Raw genomic sequence first — 18,661 nt, 5'->3', positions numbered from 1 at the left:
ATGCCTAAAAGCCCAAATATTTGAGGTTATCCCCGACGACTGCTGTAAACACGAGACGGCGTTTACGTTTCTTCGGATTCCCCTTTTTGCGGGCCGCTTAACGGTCGATCTTCCCGCGTCCTGCTCACGTCGGTTTTCGTGCGGCTACGTTCGCAAACGGACACAAACGTGACCCACGAGTCCACGAGCCGCGGTTCGTTGACACGCGAACGTCCAACGTCTCGATAAACGCCACTCCACCCTTAGAGGAAGGGGCCTCGCGTGAACTAGCGCGTCCGCAACTCTACGTCCGATTCGACGCGCACGAGACAAACCGATCAACGCGTTCGCTTTAATTGAAAACGGAAGCAAAATCGAAGAGACAAAATGGAAACGATAATTCCGCGCGACAAAAAAGGAGAAGGTTTGCGGCGTGGCGTCACAAAGAGCCGACAGAGCCGTTAATCTCGGTCTAAATCTTAACGCTCCCCTAGTCCGATGTATCCCAGCGTGCTTTCTTTCATACCCTGGCACTGTCAAGTTTACGATGAGCCAAACGAACGCGTCCCCCGTTTTACGGTACGCGTAAACAAAGGAACGCACGGATTAATCTGAAAACGGAATATTCAGGAAGGCAAGGCGAAGGGAGCGAACGCGTGGCTTTTAGAGCTACCGGAGTTTTAACACGTTTTAGTGTGTTTAGAGTGTAAATTCGAGATGCGTTCATCGGCGGAGACCGAGCCATCGGCCATTGGTCGATACGAGGTGCAGCACGGCCAAAAACATGTTTCGGTGTCTGACAAGATCCAGCTAACACCTCGTCGCTAACTGCCTCGACTGTTTTCACCTCGCGCCTACACATCGCGCCTTCCTCGTCCCTAGTCCCTCGGCCCTTTGCCTTTACCGACCAGCCTTTCTACCGCGTGTTTCGTTAATTTACGTTTACATCGTCCCACCATAAAGACGAGAGGAAATGGAATGCAGTGATCGCCGTGTCGACGTAGAAGGATTCCTCGTTGGCGAGCAGTCGAGCACTCGACAAAATAAAAGAGAGGTTTCGTATTGCGTTATCTACTATCAACGTAAAATATTGTATCAAATTCAAAAAATGAGAAAATAATAAAGAAAAGTTACGAAGAAACGGTGGAGCGCGAACCTGGCATCTCCTCCAAGCGGAGACGCCAAGGGGAAGTGCGCGAAGCAGCGTTAATCGACCAGTTCGAATTGGAGAAAAAACGAGAAACGACGTTTCGTTCAAAGCCACGAGTCGACCGTTTCTGGCAAAAGCATTTACCGTTTGGTGATTTATGCCAGTATAGCCGATACGTCGACAGCTTACGACAGCACGCGACTCTTCCTATTGCTTCACACGCTCGCCACTTGGAGTAATCTCTCGACGCCTGCCAGGTACTCGTCCGTTGTGGCTCGAATTTGTCAGTAATTACGTTAAAGCCTTTTTAACGCTTTTTACTCGAGAAAGCGAAGGGCCACGGTAGATAAACGACACCGAATTGAAATATCTCGCAACTCGGCAGCCTCCTTATCTTAGGAATTCCACGTTTCACCGGCGAGAGAGCCATTTGTACGGGACCATAGACGGCGAACGCCGTTTTAACGCCACTCTCTTTCTCTCCTCTCTCGTGCCACCGTTTCCAAGCGATCGGTCAATCTCGATCGATGTCTCTGTTGTGTCCATGGCGCGCGAGGCTAAGAGATGCCGTTGAGCGCGCGCGCGTCATCGATGCCGCGACCGAGCCACCAGCAAAAAGAGAACGTCGACGAAAACCCACCCAGAACTGCCGCGCCGGCGTGGCGTCCGATCTATCCTGCCCGTCGACATTCTCATGCCATTGACATTATCGTCCTCGTGGAAATCTCGGCGTGCCGCGCGTGCTCCTCATCTTCGCGCGTCCGCTTGTAAACGTGTCCTCGCGTTGCCACGTGATTAACGCGTAAATAGAGACAAATAAATCGCACGACGTCCCAATGGTTACCTCCTACCAATGCCTGCCGGTCAAGTATTGTCATTTTCATTGCGTAATCGATAACTCCGCGATTCCTCCTTTCGGCGTAATTGCCACTTAAACAACAGCTTCCAATTACAAAGAAAATAGAAATGGGAAGTCTGCGAAGCTCGAAATAGAGGACCGACAAAATGTAACTAGTCGATCCGGTCGTAATCGATGATCCTTAAAATCGGTATCTGCCGGTTCTTTACGGGCAGTTTGACGAAGCGAGATTCATCTTCTCCCTATCCTGGTATTCCGATCGTTCCCTGATATTTCGCCGCAAAACGTGTCAACGAGGTCTAGAAACGATTGTAAAATGCCGCGTAAAGATTCGCTGGTATTAAATGCATCGATGTTCTACAATTCAGCGTTAACCAGGACAACCCTCCATCGCGTCGTGACAATCTCTTTACGTTCGTGGTTTGCGCTCGTTTGACCTGACGCAGATCAATTTTATAATCTCTCGTTCGCGTCACCCTAGCAGTCTACCCCTTGGGTTAACTGGCGTTCCATGTTCAATCGACCCGGGTCGCGATCCCTTCTTGAGAAAACAATATAATTCCGATCGATCTGTGGGCGGTGGCCCAGACGCCACACGGGGTTGATTTCATGCGTCCCGTCGCTTCGACTACAATCGGTACAAAACTTTGTGAAAAAGATATGGATCGCGTGTGAGCCGGAACTGCTAAAAAATGACTTTGTTTGATAAGGAACAATCCCTCGAATCGTTTGTAACGAGCTTCAAAACCCCGTCGCGATACGTTTCGTTGGCACGCAAGCAGCGGTAAATCATCAATAAAATGTTACAGAGCATCGCCGCCAAGTAACCGTCCGCCGCCCGGCAATAATAATTACTCGGGCTGCGTGAGTTATTGCCGAGCGTTATTCCGATTACGCAGAGGGAATTACGTGAGAGAAAGTGGGCGAGAGAACCGCAGCCAGCGAAGCAAAGTTGCGCTTACTTAGCGTCGCGTCAGTTAGTCCCCGAATCAAAACGATCGAATCGATCCACATTATTTATGCGAGTCACGTCAACGACACATTTTCAGAAGCGTTTCAGAAGAGCCGAGTCGGGAACGAATAACCAAAGTCGGTTAAACGTAACGGGTCGAATAACCCACCGTGCTTCGTAACCAGTAAATTCGTTTTGTTCGTGGAATTAAGGTGCCTACTAGCCATACTAATCCAGTAATAAAGCCTTGCCTTTTCTTGGCGGCACGCGTCCATTCGATCGCTCTTCTCGTCACATGCTACAACAGGACCTCTCTAGGTCTATCACGAAAGAAGCTCGCTGGGCTACTCTCTCTCTAACAGCGTTGGAACGGGCCTTCGCGAAGAAAACGGACGAAAACTGCAATCCGCTGAAACGAAGGAAGACCGTGAGCGTTGGTGAGCGAGTCGCGCCAAGATATCTTCGAACGCATTATGCGTACGAATGCAAATTCCTGTTTGGTCGGCTATGAGCGAGCGAACGTTTATTTGTCACGCGGCCGCGGACATACACGGCGCGGTGTAGCCATGACCGGTATAGGACGCGCGTACCTACGCACAATACGGACGTGGCCGACGGTCGCGACACTTTAGCATTTCGATTCCTTCCGTGGCCTCGTCCGCCTCCGCCAACGACTCCTCGCGCTTCTCACTCTCGCCAGCGTTCCATCCGTTTCCCTCTCGCTCGATTTTCCATCGACCTAGAGGACCGTGTACCCTGCCACAATTATCTGCCACCGTCATCTCCCGGCTCTGTACTTTTGTCCGCGTATCGCCGCGGCCAGTCCGCGCAGGCACATGCAGCCTGTCGCTTGCACTTTTCTATTAATTATACAACTATACTCGACGCTCTTTAACGGCTGGACAGCGTGCTTGGTACCCGACCGGGAGAGAATCCATTGACCCGCATTATCGTTGTTACGGAGTTATTCGCGCGCGACACATACCGACCGCATACGTTCTATGAAAATGCAAATTCCAAGGAATTTACGGTTCGACAAAACGCGCCACGACGCACGATCGCGACGGATCTCGGAATTTACGCGTATACGCCGTTTCGCCGATAGTTCTAATTGCTTTCGATCGCCAGCGACCAGTCGCAGCCCGATGAGAAAGCGGATTCCAGATAACGAGGTTGGGCCGCGTTCTGGCTGCCGCGTAAAGATGGCTCGACGATGCGTCGCGTTGTCGCAGCTAATAACGAGCGGCCCGCGAATCATTTTTTCACCAAGGATAATCGTGTGTCTCGTTACAGAGCGTGTACGACAAAGCGTACCTCGCCGGTTACTTCGATATATCGATCAATTATGTAGCTACGGCAATTGCGCTACACGCTAACACGCTGGCATCGTTATATTGTCCGCTCGTTTATCCACTCCACTAGAGGGTATCTACCGAATCGATCGCGGTTTAATCGCGGTCGTGTCAAACGGCATAAGAAAACGCTTTTCGCGAGAATGTTCGTAAGTAGATCTGCGACGCGTGGAGCGCATCGTAGCGCGTCCCGCTCGTATTACCTGCACGCATGCAGCGAGGCGCGCGAATCGAACCTGCGTCAGCACGATTCTCCGTAGCACGGTTATTCAGCTTTCACTATATTTTGCATAATGCGCGCAGAAAAGTGGCGAGACAGTGCGCATTACAGTCGGTGAACTGGCGTGGCGCGGCATCGACGGAATTGCGGATGGTCGTCTGTATCGGTGTGTATCGGAGAATGCTTCACCGATGGCCAACGTGCCCTCACCTTCGACCGACCCTAAATAGCCAGCGATTATCGGGATGGGAAAAATACTGGAAGCGAGGAAAAAAGGAGAAGCTGGATTTCCCGTGAATCTCGGCCATTCGCGATCCTCTCGCGTACCAAAATAATACCCGTAAACGCGAACGCGGAAGTTGCCTGTTACTCTGTATGCGCGCTGCGAGCTAGTTAGGCGTGTCAATAAGCTGGTCGTTTTGCAGCGGTAGAATGAATTCGATCGCTTCGATAAACCAGTTTTATAAATCACCTAAGCAGGCTCGAATGAACGGTTTGGAAATCGTTATTATCGCGTATTCCTTGTTTGAGGTTCGTTCCCGCGATCCAACGAGACGTTTGCTTTCGCGAATCCGGCTACGACGTGCTCGTAGGCGCCGCAGGACGGGTATTAGGGACAAATAAGTAGCGGCTACCTAGACAGGATGCGTCCCCACGGAGGGTGAGTATGCAATTCATGAACGACGGTATAGAGTGGAGAGAAAGGGCGGATAAAGCAGCGCAGCGAGCCCCAGCAGAAGCGGCTGAGTAGGAGCGGGAGCCGCGAACGCAGGACCCGCCGGGCCTGATGCAAGATTAGGTGGTCCTCTCACCGACCTATCGCGAGATACCTCCCCTCCAATGGAGCAGCGTGTTACACGTGACAGTAATGGCATGTAATCCAGGAACGATATTCCCCCTAAGTCCAGCTTTAAACGGAAAATATTTCAGCGGTGTCGCTTATCGTTCGTTCGATCGATCGACGCGAACCTGTTACTTTGTACAGTTGTTGGAGCCGCGCGCGAGCCTGCTCCGTCGCGTGGTCATCCTCCGTGTTGACGATTGTGGATTGAACGGAGGACGAGCAAATTTCCGCAGAAGCGATTAGCAGCGAGAAGGACGAGGTCTGGAAGAGACGGGAGAACACGGGATAGACGAGAAGAAAAGAAACACGCAAAGTGGCGCCTACGAAACGTCGAAGCATCGACCGAAACGAAAAGCAAAGCCTGGGGGACCAAGGGGGGCAGAGCAACGAGGGGGTAAGGAAACGAGAAGGCGGAAGCCGCGCGCCCCCGGCCGACAAAATGATCAAAAGGCAAATTTCATACATTATTTTCACTTTAATGCTACCGTATCGCAATTTATGGGAGGGCCGGGATTTATGCGGGCGCGTATACGCACCACAGGGCCTAATCTGAGAGAGCCCACCGGACAGAAACGTTCCCGGGCCGAGTCCGGAACGAGTCGCAAACTCGGCGAGCGGCAGCACGCGCACTCCGGCCCGATCATAAAGAACTTTGTATTAAAACGTTGTACGTCCCGGATCGTTTATGTCAACAGCCTCTGAGTTGTGTGTGGAACGCCTCATGCTGCGATGTTAGGGTCTACGCTCGGTGCAACGCTCGCTCTGGCCCCCGGGGCAACTCGGCGGGGAGGGTGCTGCTGCATCCTTTTCCTTTACGTCCCACTTACTACATCCGTGTCGATCCGGCCATGGATCGATCGCGGTCCCCATTCAATTCATAGTCTACGGTCTACGGCTACGCGCACTTGGTCGAACCCGTTGCGAGTTGCGACTATGCCTGATCTCTTTATCCTCTACCCCTTCCCTCTCTTTGTCTCGTTTTTCCCTTTTCTTCGGCGATCAACAATCGCCGCGCCGCTCTATCGCGGGTCGCAACGACGACCACGACCACGACCACGACCACGACCACGACCACGACCACGACACGTGACAAAGAACGCCTCCGATCAGACTTCCGTTCTCGCGAAATTTTGTTGCCCCCACGAGAGCGTTCGATTCTTTTACGATTCGGCGAAAAAACGTTTAGGCCTAACAAATTATATCCTATAACGTACACTTATGCCTCGGAACGATCGATACGTCCGACGAAATTATCGAGCACGGGTTTCGCAGTGAACTCCCTAAAGTACTGGCTCGATCGTCAAACGAAAACACCTCTTGGGGAGAGACCACGGAATCGAGTTGTGGGTTCGGTCGCCAGGGTCGTTATATCGACCGATAATTAATGGTGACCGTGACGTTCGTGCGCAACTAGATGATCGAACCAGAAGAGAAAGAGAATCGAAGACGGATGGTGAAGAGGTTCGAGGGCGAAGGGGAAGGTTGGGAGCCGCGAGTCCTCGAATAATCTGCACGCTCATAATTAATTTGCACGCGAGAGTAATTAAGAAACGTCCGAAGCTCGCGATGGATCGCACCGCTACCGGATTCGTGGATTACCGTGACACGGACCGTGAAACTGGGAAATCTGCGGTTTGCGTCACGGAATCAGTACCTGCCGCCCTCTCTTCTTCGGTCGTGACACGCAGTAACGAGGTAGGAGCGTGGTCGCGCGAATATCAAGGAAATCGACCCGATGAAAAGTTAAAAATCGACAGGGCCGAGACTTTTAGTCTCGGCCGTTATAGGCAATCGATGGAGATTGACGGACAGGTATCGAGAGCCTTCCCCGCTGAGCTCTCCTCTCTCTCTTTTTCGTTTTTTTTTTTTTTTTTTACTCTACCGCCGCAGATGACGTGGAAGAAGCTGAAGAAGATGAAGAAGCAGAAGAAGAAGAGGGAAAAGAAAAGGAGATGGAAGAGGAAGGTCGTGGAAAGAGAAGGAGGAGCAGAAGCAGAAGGAGGGTGAAGAAGAAGCGGTCGGGAAGAGAGTCTTAACCGCGCGCCGTTGGAATATGGTCGCAATTACCGCGGGAGATTAATGAGCCGATGCGCTCGCGCGATGCGAGAGTCTGCTCTACGAACGGTCCTCCTTCTTCTTCTTTCCATCCTCCTCCGCCAACTTCTCATCGTCCCTGTCGAGAAAACGACTAATTCATTCTGCGAGACAGGTCACGTATCTATTCTTCTTGTTCGCGAGCGAGCGAGAAAGCTTATAATTAAACCAAGAGATTTAGTATCGACCGCTTTAATGTCGTTACGAATTCTTTTCCTCCTTTTGCTCTGTTCGGACCGTTTTATGTCTCGCGCGATGATTCAAGTTGGTCGATAAACGCGACCGAACGGCGCGTAGGTACACCGAGACCGATGAAAACCGATGGACCGATCTGGTGCCTTCAACCAACTATCTCGCTTCCGCCCCTATTTGCTTCGCAGCCGAAACGATCGCGTTCGGGCGTATTGGCCGAGCGAGGTTCGGTGTTCTCACCGCGTGCCACTCTTCGGAGACCAATTTGACAAGTTGGTAAACGAAATGCGCTGCCATCGCCGCTGCGCCGTTTTTCCATTCGAAAGATTTCCCGATAAATCGGCCAGTCAATTTCAGCTTCACGCACGCGCTTCTAATCGAAAGTATACGCACTAGGCGATGAAAAAAATAGACGCGCAATAGCTGTCGGCGATTAACCAGCGGTAACGCGATTCCCTCAGCGCGGCGTAACGAACCCTTCGTCTTAAGAAGGTCTTCTATTCCACTGACCTCTCTAATTAGCCGTCACGCAACAGGCCGATATCGCTATAGAGTTAATACGGTGCTAGGTGCGCGATCGAGATCATCCGGCAATATTAATAATCAGTCGTTAGTCACTCCCTTTCATTAGTAAGCGTACCGGACGGAGCCCGTTTTGGAAGTCAGCCTGCCAACCCGTCTAATTACCACGAGTATTCGCGCCACCTTACCACACGGCCCTCCCTCGGATCTAGCTTCGACCGTGACAAACGCACCGAAAAATCGCTCCTCTGTTATAGTCCCTTCTAGCTCGTCAAAGCCGCTCGACGCTTTTACACCCTGTCTGCCTGCCTGCTTGCCTCTCTGCCTATCTGTCTGCGTCACCAAATAAACGTAACAAACGACAACTTACGGCGTTCTCCGCGTCGCTCGGCGTCCACGCGTGGATTTTGCGATCTACCGAGTCACGCGACAGACTAAAACCCTTGGGCCGCGTCGCGTGCACGCGTGTACCAAACGTTACATCGGCAACGAACGTAAGGCGGAGCAGCGTGTCGCACCTACGCACGCGTATTGGCAAACGGCGAACTGACGGAGAGAGAAAAAATCGAGAGTAAAGCGCTATCGTATGTTAAGCAGTTCCTGGTCCAAACGACTAGCTACCGGTGACTGTGGAACACGCGCCGTTCGACGAACCAGAGGCAAGGACGAAAGAGAGAAAGAGAGTTCGGCACAACCAGTTGTCGAGGTTCGTCGTCGCCGTCTTTCTTTCTCGCGTTGCAACCTCGCCCGAAAAAAGCTATTAACCGATATCCATCTGAGGTCATTCCTTCGTTCGCGCTTACGTACACACGCGGCAGTCCCGTGTATACGGACGTTCGCGCACGCTCGAGCGTTCTCCGGCCGCAAAGCTGCGAGCCGTTTTGGACGCTATCGCGCTTAGCGGAATGGGTAATGCATCCTGCCAAAGCCCGGGGGCGCCCAATGAATTACGATATTTCATTCTCACGCCCGTGTATACGCGCGCAACTGGCTGTATTGGCAACCGAGCTAATTGCATTTAACTCATTATTGGTTCATTCGCGAAACGACCATGACTGTACGACACACGATCGCCGTTACGTCGACTGTCATCTCTTCTTTTTGCTCGTTCTCTCCCTTTCCAGTATCCGGTAGCGTCATGTTTCTCTCCTAGCCTCTCCTGCAGCCCCTTTCAATACGTCGAGACATCATCTCGCTGTCGAGATTATCGCAGTCGTCGTCTCTTCATCGTCTCTTTTCCCTTCCGTTTCTTCTTTCCTCCGCGGTCCGCAACAACTCTGACGTCCGACGCTAATGCAACTACCGATCGACCGAATCGTTTCGAAGTCCATACTCACGGACAAATCCTCCGATCGCAGAGTGTACCGCTACCGGAACAAATTCTCGACGATAACCGATCGGTCTGGGAACGAACGACTCAGCCATTTGGCAAAGTGGCGCCCCGAATGTTCGCACCTTTCGAGGAACGATCGCGAGTATTCTTCCGATCGCGAGGAGCCGTCGCGTCGTCCGAGTTCGCGGCTCCGACGGATTATTATAATTAGCTTCCTGTTGTGTATCCTTTCTCGTTCGAAGCTCCCTCTCTCGTGCTTTTAGCAGCGGTAGCGCTCAGCACTCGTTACGACCAGGTGTATGTACAAGCGTCGAGCATTACCAGCCCCCACCTTCCGTTTTAGCTCGCTCTTTTCTTTCCCTTTTCTACCTCCTCCTTTTACGTGGCTATTCTCTCCGCGTATACACCACACTCTCTAATTGATATAATCCACCGCGGCGGAGCTTTGTTATGCGGAATCCGCGGATTATACGGCTTTGCGCAATTAGTCGACCACTCGCGAGGGATGTTAATACACCGTCGTGCCATGCAGCGCCTACATTAAGCTTCCTTTTTCTTGTATTTTTCTCCGTTTCGTCTCGTTCTCTCGTAGTTTTGCACGACTACGCACCTATCTTCTCGTTCTTAGGTACAACGTTGCGGTAATCTTCGCGATATCTTAATACATGACACGCACTGTGTTGATTTTTCGCTCGCTCGCCGACCGTAGGTTAGCCAAACCTACGTTTCAGAAATTTCGCGTCGAGAAATGCGCCAGTATTCGATCGATAAGATCATAGTGGAAAATCGCGCGTGCGATATTTTCTCCGTTTCTGCGCCTGTAAAGCTGTTTCCCACGAAAGGGAAAAGAGGAGAGACAAGGCAAACCGGAATAGATGCTCAAATCCCGCGATCGACGATGCGACGCAGAGAGCTGCGACGTATCGACGTCCTTCTGCTACTCCCGGCTATGGCCGCTTCTCCGATTTCCCGTTAGACGATCGTTCGCGCGAATCTACGTTACCAGACGACGATGTAGCTACCACCGATCGCAGATACTGATCAGATGGCGCGCTCTGGTCCGAACGAGCTTGAGAACCGACCAACGGAATCGGAGTAGGCGCGCGCGCGTGCTCGTGCTCCCGACCAAGGCAGGAAGAGCGAGGGCAGGTAGAGTAGAATAAAAGAGAGGCGGCACGAACTACCGAGGCGAGAGAGCCTTTCGGAATTCGCGGCATTCGTGGTAAAGTTTCAAATCGAACCAGGCAAGAGAAAGGCCACACGGCCAATACCTACGTATCGCGCATCGCGGCCACCGAATAGACGCCATAAACGTAAATACCGGTCTTTCTCTGCGGTACGCAACGACGAGAGCGAGTCGTTAAAGGATTGCCCGGAGGTAATCGGTCTTTGCCGGGAGGACAACGAGATGTCTGGCGTACCACGAATTTCGCAGTTCGTCTATGTCCCGATACACGAAATTACACAGGGAATCTGGTGAAACGAGCTTTGGCTGGCTTTAACGACGATCGCATGGCGCCACGTAACTCGAGCTACAGTTTCCTAGAAACGACTGCCGTCTTCGTGCGAATAGAAATTTCTCGCGGGGAACAGCGATGCGCCATGCCGCGCGCATCTCCACCGACGAAAAATTTATACGCGAATAACAAAATGGCTCTTAATCGATGTTCACGAACCGTTCGATCGAGTTCATCGGATAATCGAGCGTAACTCTCGCAATCGGTGGCCAAGCCGCGAAAAAAGTACCGCGTCCGAAGACGTTTGCCGGGCACCGCAATATTCGTTTTCCGGTTTACAATAATTATATCGCAGCTGGCCGCGATAGCATGCGCTTCGTATTTTATTGCTCCTCCATCGGTTCTAGCGCTTCCATTTTTCAATCTCGCTATCTAGTCCCGGCCTCTCGTATCCACCTCTTCTCTCCCACCCCTCGGTAATTATCTCCGTTCCCTTTCTCCCGCTTTCCTACCGTCCCTGCCCCCGTTTCACTCCATCGATGCCAGCATCTCACGTACCGATCGACTCTCGGCTTATACCGTTAGTTCCGCGGCGTTCGAGAACGTCTGACTTACACGAGTGCGTGTATGGAGGTGATATTCCGCCTGACTACGCGTAAAACGCGACTACGACCGAACGTGCCAGTTGCAAGAAACGCGACAACCCCACGCGAGTCACAGATATTTCGTAAGATCGCTCCTTTGTCGCGGTGTTGTCCTTTAAGCCCGGTTGAAGAGACCATTCCTTAACTAATAGTCTTCTCTCTAAGGTCGAATTTCTCTGACGAATTGAGAACGATACCTGGAAACAACCGACAAAAGTATGTACCACGTTCAGGTCCTACGGCGATCTTCTGGAATTTGATCGTTGCGTTCTTTACAATCTTCGTCTAGCGGACGGCATAAGGGATTTGTTGCTCGGCATTTAGAGCATTCGTCTTCCGCTTCAACGACGCATCACGGCACCGCCATTGTTCGAGGCTACCGGACTAGGTACCAGGGAGAGCAGGAATCGGCTCGACTCGACCATGCGAACGCAACGTTACCAAGGTTCCGCGTAAAAGCGCGTTGCATTACGACCGACGTATGGTCAGGTGTATTTAGAGACGAACACATTCTAAATCGGACATTTCGAAAATAGTGCATAGAACTGCGGCGTTCGTGGCTGTACACGCGAACAAGACGAGCTCGAGGCGAGGTAGCGAAAGATGTAGCATAGAGTAATTTTACAGCAAATAGGTTTGCACAACGCTATATGGAGAAAAGAAAGAGAAAGGAAGATCAGAAAGAGAGAGAGAGGGAGAGAGAAAGAGGAAGAGAGGAGGAAAAGAGAGCTACGAGGCGAGATACAGCCGTAGGTCGCCTTGAGGTGAATGCACCGAACCGCGTATATAAGCGGGAAACTGCTGCTGCGGCTATTATTCTCAATTACCATCGGCTATCAGGCATGTCGCAACCACGTGGAATTTTCTGAAAATCGCACCAACCAACTTTTTCCATTCTACGAGAACGACGGTCGTTCGAATCCAATGGATTTCAAGGTTTCGGAAATGAACGATCGAGCAAATTCTACCGATGCTCTTAACCCTCCGAAACGATACAAATGACAAGATACTAATATCGTAGCGGACCTATAATAACGCGCACTATTCTTGGAACGCGACCAGTTACCCGAAAAGAGGACTAAGCACATCGTGAACCGACTCTTCTATGGAATGGGAGATCGGAGGAGCCAGCCCTGTAATTTCAGGCCCGTAATGGGCTCCAGTCTCACAATTAGACCTTCCTGCATCCTCCGTATATTTCTCTCTTTCCACGATGGTTCTCCGGCCCGTCGCAGAAGGCATTTTTCTTCCATGTCGCCGAGTTCCATCGACGAATTCGCCGCGTGCGGTGATGCCGACCGACGACGATCGACCGAGACGCGTTTGCGCGCATCTTCGAATACCGACCGTAGTGAGGTGTCCGCGTCCTTGTCCGATACGTCCTAGAAGAGACGATGACGCTGCATGACTCTACGATTCGTTCCCCATCCTCTCGAGTCTTCCCCTTTTCGCTGAAGGACCCTTCCAGCATAATTACATAGTGGTTTAGTTGTGCCGCGGCTCAGAGGAGAGCCGCTTTCGTCAAGTAAAGTAATGACTAATCGGGAACGCGACGAGCTTACCGCGCGCGCAAATAGGGACCTTTCGATGCCATTAGCCAGGTCTAGAAGCTGCGACTGTGACGCGCGACGCAGCGTTAATTACGCGCAAAGACGCGCGTATCGAAAAACAAAGAGAGCCGCATCGTCGCCCCGTGATGAGAGCATCCTGAAAACAATGAACAGAGAAGGGACTGCCCCTTCCATGAACGGAGACCAGATACCTCGAATCTAGCTTTATCTAGCCTCCACCTTGGTTCGAATATCCCGTGTTATTAGAGCCGTAATCATAGAAATTATTATCCTCTTTCCGCCGCCCTACTGACGGCCAACGCTCTCGACCTTTCTAGGTATTTCTATCGCTGTCACAGCGCGGCAGTGTGTCGCAACTAGCATACCTTTTCCAGAAGAATATTATCGCTAATTCGAGCCTGCCTCGTAATCCTCTCTCGTTAACGAGCTCTTCTCGGACGCTACGACGGACGAGTGCTGGAATTATCGGCCGATAGAAATTTGCCTTTATCCGATGCGTTCGACCGCCGTTCGACTTTCGAGTTTCCGGCGGATGTCGCGAACATTTGGACGATCGGAGTTAAGGGATTCGGTCTAGTCCGAGCGTTTCGCGTTGCGGCGTGACGAGTTCGAGATGTTGAAGTTCGAAAGATAGTCGACGGGAGAAGGAGAAACGGGGCGAAAGAGGTCTCGAGGTCGTTTCTGGGCGTGGTAGCATCCACCTTTACATCTTTGGTGTACGTATAGCTCTCTGGGCCAAGCCTCTTCTCCCTATAACCGTCTTTTCCTTCGTATCCTGCTCGTTCCGTCGGACAGCGCCGCGGTTCGTAGAGGGTTTCGGTTCTTCGGGCCATTTATTTTTTCCGACCCAGCCTCCAGGGCTGTCCAAACGGCGGCCTGACGGCCGTGGAAGGAAGAGGCCTGCCTATTGTTTTAGCCGGGTACGCTTAAATTGAAGCCTCGAGCGATCCATGGTCCCTGCCGCGAAGAAAAAACCGACGTGTCCACGTGCTTTAACTTGTAGGCGGCTGTTACGTGGCCTGCGCTTCGTGGCTCCGCTTTTTACCACATAACCAAACAAAACCAACCGAGATCGCGTCGCGCCGGATATCTACTAGTCGAATTTTTTTTCTCCTGCATCTACCGCGAACGGATATTTCACGGGCGTGCGTTACGTTGCGACAAGAGATGGTCGAGTTGCATTCGAAAAAATCGAGCGGCTCCTTCCGATAATTACTCGGGGAAGGCGGATGTCGTCGACACTGCCAAATAAATGCTGGTTGCTTCTCAAAAACCGGAGGAAAAGGCAGAACCACGAGAAAAAGGAAAAGGCAGGATTTAGCTGTCGAGAGTCGGGGGTTACAGGGTTACGAGATGCAAAAAAGGTCTCCTCCCTCTTTCGGTTCCTCGCTTCCTTCCCCCTTCCCCCGACCATCGGTCTGTCTCGTTCGCTCTCGCGTTCTGTTCTTTCGAAGTTCCGCGCGCGGCACGAGGGCCGAAGAATGGAGCAAGCAAAAAATGCGAGTACCTTCGGTTCATCTTGGCCTTTCTTCGCTCGCGAGGAGAAGGTTGGAACGAGAGAGTACGCACCTGGACAAACCATCGAAGCGAACGGGACAAAGAAACTTAACAACGAACCTCGAACGCAACGGAGACAGAGCGAACAAGGACCCAAAAAGGGGGAGGATGAACGCGCGCTGCCTTCAAGGAGCAAACAAAAACTCTAATCGAACTTTCCGAAGCTCTTCGATGCTCTTGTTGGACCTTTTATCACTCCGGCCTTAGGGTATCGTCCTCGAGAGGACGCTTATATATATATATATATATATTATATATATATAAAATACGTTATTGGTTCGCGAGTGTACGCTTTCTGCCTGTCGGTTATTAAAGAACAAGCATCCCCGGCAACGATATTTATTTACATAGGAGATCAACCTCCATGTCCTCTGGTTCTAGCCATCTGGACGGAAGAAATTATCATGGGCGAGCTTAAGTACTTACACATATCGCGTACGAGAAACGTGTACGAAAAATCGGTGGAATCACTCGCTGCGAGATCGCTTTCGACTGCAACGCGCGCAAAGTTTTTTGCACGCGAAACAACGCCAGCGTTGTGCATATTACCGTGGCGATCCTTTAAACGGTCTAAATGGCAGCGATTTAACGAGTTTCACCGGTCATTCGATTCTCGGTGCAGCGGCTCCGTAATATCCGATCGTTCCATTCGGAGCCTTATTAGTTGATAATGACGCGTGCATTTGCACCCCGAAGTAGGCAGGCGTTCTCTCGTTAAACGTTTTCTGCGAATTCCGCTACTGCAGCCGTTAGACCTTTCCAGTGCCGTGCCGCTACTTTGCGAAATACTTTACGAAATATTGACCGACCTCGCAAAGACAAATCGCGGGGAATGTTTCGTCGCGTGCCATCGTGTCGTCCTAGCCGATGTCGCGGCGGAAAAATGCTGGTGTCGTTAGCGGGTTCGTTTCTTCTCCACGGGTTCCCGAGGCACCATCGAACAGAGGCGTAGCGCGCCTCGATCCTTGCCGGTGCCGATGTTCCTTGTTTAAATATTAATTATGTATGCCTGACGGTATACTCTGACGCACACGCACTTTCCTGCATATAGATAAGTCTCAGCGTGTAGGATCGCGCAAACGCCTGTATCCTTTAGTTTCGTTCACCTGGCTCGTTCTCCGTCCGAGCACCTTTATCCGGGCAGCAAACCGTGCTAGATGTACAGGTCTGCTGAGGTTGCGCCGACGAACCGCAGGGGGTAGTTGTCTTCTTTTGCATTCCTCGATTACCATCTCCTGCGCGTACTCCTCTCGTTGCGTTCCTGTTGACCGCGTCGAAGTCGAAAGCGCTAGTTTCCAAAGCGCGATATCGCCGGCGGAATTTTCGTTAAATCGTAATATTTTCTAACAACTACGAACGACTTCCCCGACGTAAGGTTCCTAGGTCACCTCGAGTTTCCGTCGATACGCTAGCCTGAATGCCACTCTCAGCCTTATCTATACGCATCTCTCCCTCTCTCTATCTACCTCGATGATGGAACCTCTCGCGAAGGTTTATGCGCAAGAACTGGTACCGCGAGATCCATGGAAAAACACGAAACCGTTTAACGTATAAATTGCCTCCCACCGACGACGCGATGAGACGCGACGTGCAAACATCGCAATCGATATCCTTGATGAGGATCTCGCCGCCGCCGGTCGAAAATGGAACGCGCGATTCGGTAATAGGATCTGGCGAATTATCGAATCGTTCGGGGGGGGGGGGGAAGCGCGAGTGACAGTGATGGGCGCAGAATACATGGAATAGAATCGCCGCGTCGGTATTCGTGTAATGACTCGTCGAAGCTTGTGCCTCATCCACGAAGCAGAGAAGAAACTTCGGATGGTCGAGTGGCGGATGATGAACGACGAGACCGAGAAGGAAAATGCCGTCGAACAGAGACGGAGTACGTTGATTGGTTACAAGCAGAGGCTCTCACCAACAGCTGCCACCTAGACTAATACCGCCTGCTAACTGCAAGGTGTACCGCGAAGCGATTTAGACGCTCTATCTGCTCATGCATCGACTCTATCCGCTCCATGGATACCCCAGCGCGGTCGTCTCTCCATTGGCGACCCGCTGGAACGCGAGAAGCGGATTCGCAAACGTCGAATCCTGCCTGGTATAACGCGCCAACAATCTACGTACGTAACTAACTATAGCTAAGTACATACATATGTACGTTTTGGACACGCGCACGATCGTATAGAATACGCAGAATCGGTAGATGTGGTTGTTACACGGCTTTCTTCGTTCGGATGTTACGCTTTCTCGATAAAATCTCGCGGACCGAGTAACAAATGCTTCTCCCGGTGTGCTAATCGCGAACAGAGCACCGCGCGCGCGCATCGTTCCTCGAGCTCGAGTTTCAGACGAAGAAAAGCGATCGTTACATCGACCATCGAATAAATTAGCATGACTAGCTAGGTCGGAAGGTAATCTACGACACGAGGGGGCGCTAGTCTCGTCACGAAAAGAGGAGCACCGGTGCGACGGTGATGAAGCAGAAGATCAGGAGGGAGGAGAAGATGGACCGCCAGCGTGCTGACCTCCTGCTTGACCCGAGACGCCTCCGCAACGACGACCCTAACCATCGTCGTGGTGGTTACGGTCGCGATCGCAGCCCGAGAAGCCGCTCCCGGATTTATTTAATTAGTCCTCGAGGTACTACTGTGCCTCGTCAACGTGTCCGTCCAACTCTGCGATTCGCATCCTCTTCTCAACCTCCCTTTCTTCTTTTCTCCTCTCCTCGCCTCTCTTCTCCTTCGCTTCCCTCCATCCTTCTCCACTCTGTCCTCCGTTTCCTTTTCCCGTCTCGTCTCTTCTTCGCTCCGCTGCATCCGTACAGCCTTAGGTTCGCGACTCGAACGATCCGCTTCTTCCCCACCCACACGCGAACAGACGCGACGCGGCTCTCTCTCCATCTCGTTGCACGTTGCCGCGTTGCACGTACACGTATTCGTACGCGAGTGCGACCGTGCCGGTATACCGATGCTAATTAAACGAAGCACAGACCTTAGATATTTATCCCACGCTTGGCGACGATCCGCTGCCCTCCGTCGGTCCCCGATATCCTTTCTCCGACTCCCAGTCACGAGCTAGATGAATACATCTATAAATGGTGACCCAGTGAGTCGCGTAAAAGACACTCGAGATTCCTTTCTCTATTTCCAACCACCGTCTCTCTCCTTCTCTCCCGTATTCTTAGTTACGCGCGATCCTCTCGTCTAGTCACGTGTAAAGTCGCGTTATTCGCGTTATCAATGTTCTCGCCTCCATTGCGAGTATCTACGCTCGAGATGCATCTACCCACCAGCGACGCATGGTATCTCTCCTTCTCTCACCCCACCCTCTCTCTTTCTTTCTCTGTCCTTTTCCTTTCCTCCCTTTTCTTCCTTTGTCGTCTCGAGTACGGCTAATGCCAACTATGTTAAGGGTCGGACGAGAATGTTCCTCGTTACTCAGTAGCCCCTCCTCTTTACCATAATCGGGATATAAATCTCGATTACCGAGAGCACCGCACCACCAGCTTCCTCGCTCCACATATTTCGGGTAGGTACAAAGTTTTCTCTCGCGTAATGTTCAACGTTTATTTTCTTCGGGACGACATTCGACGCTAACGTTGCTCAGAATCGGGACAGAAGAATCAACGCCTACCCGATCTACCACAATTACGAATGTTTTCACGCTTGAAAACATATTGCCTCTGTCTCTCGCATCGGACTTGGCCTGTAGCGTCAATGTTCCCACAAGTACTTGCACGGTGCTGTTTAAAGGGAAAGGCATTCAAAACGGTTCTTAATCAGCGTTCAACAAGCTGGCGGAACATTGACCAATGTCGGTAGCGTTTGCCCATCCCATATCGGAGTCTAACACTTCCCGTAGTAGTAAACGATTGCACGGCGCGCAATCGATGTATTGTGTTACCATTACCATTTTAACTCGTACGGATGCAA

General features: G+C 51.6%; 1 protein-coding gene across 1 annotated transcript in view; it reads right to left on the bottom strand.

The window, feature by feature from the left end:
• The window catches only part of LOC117212312 (protein dachsous), a 213,225-nt gene that overhangs the window by 128,988 nt on the left and 65,576 nt on the right, over window positions 1–18,661 (bottom strand). The gene's annotated exons all lie outside the window — the stretch shown is intronic.

The sequence above is a fragment of the Bombus bifarius genome, unplaced genomic scaffold (assembly GCF_011952205.1).
Source record: "Bombus bifarius isolate JDL3187 unplaced genomic scaffold, Bbif_JDL3187 scf7180000008288, whole genome shotgun sequence".
NCBI classification, from domain to species: Eukaryota; Metazoa; Arthropoda; class Insecta; order Hymenoptera; family Apidae; genus Bombus; species Bombus bifarius.
The sequence above is the reverse complement of the archived record's forward strand: the minus strand, read 5'-3'. Positions and strand labels throughout refer to the sequence as shown.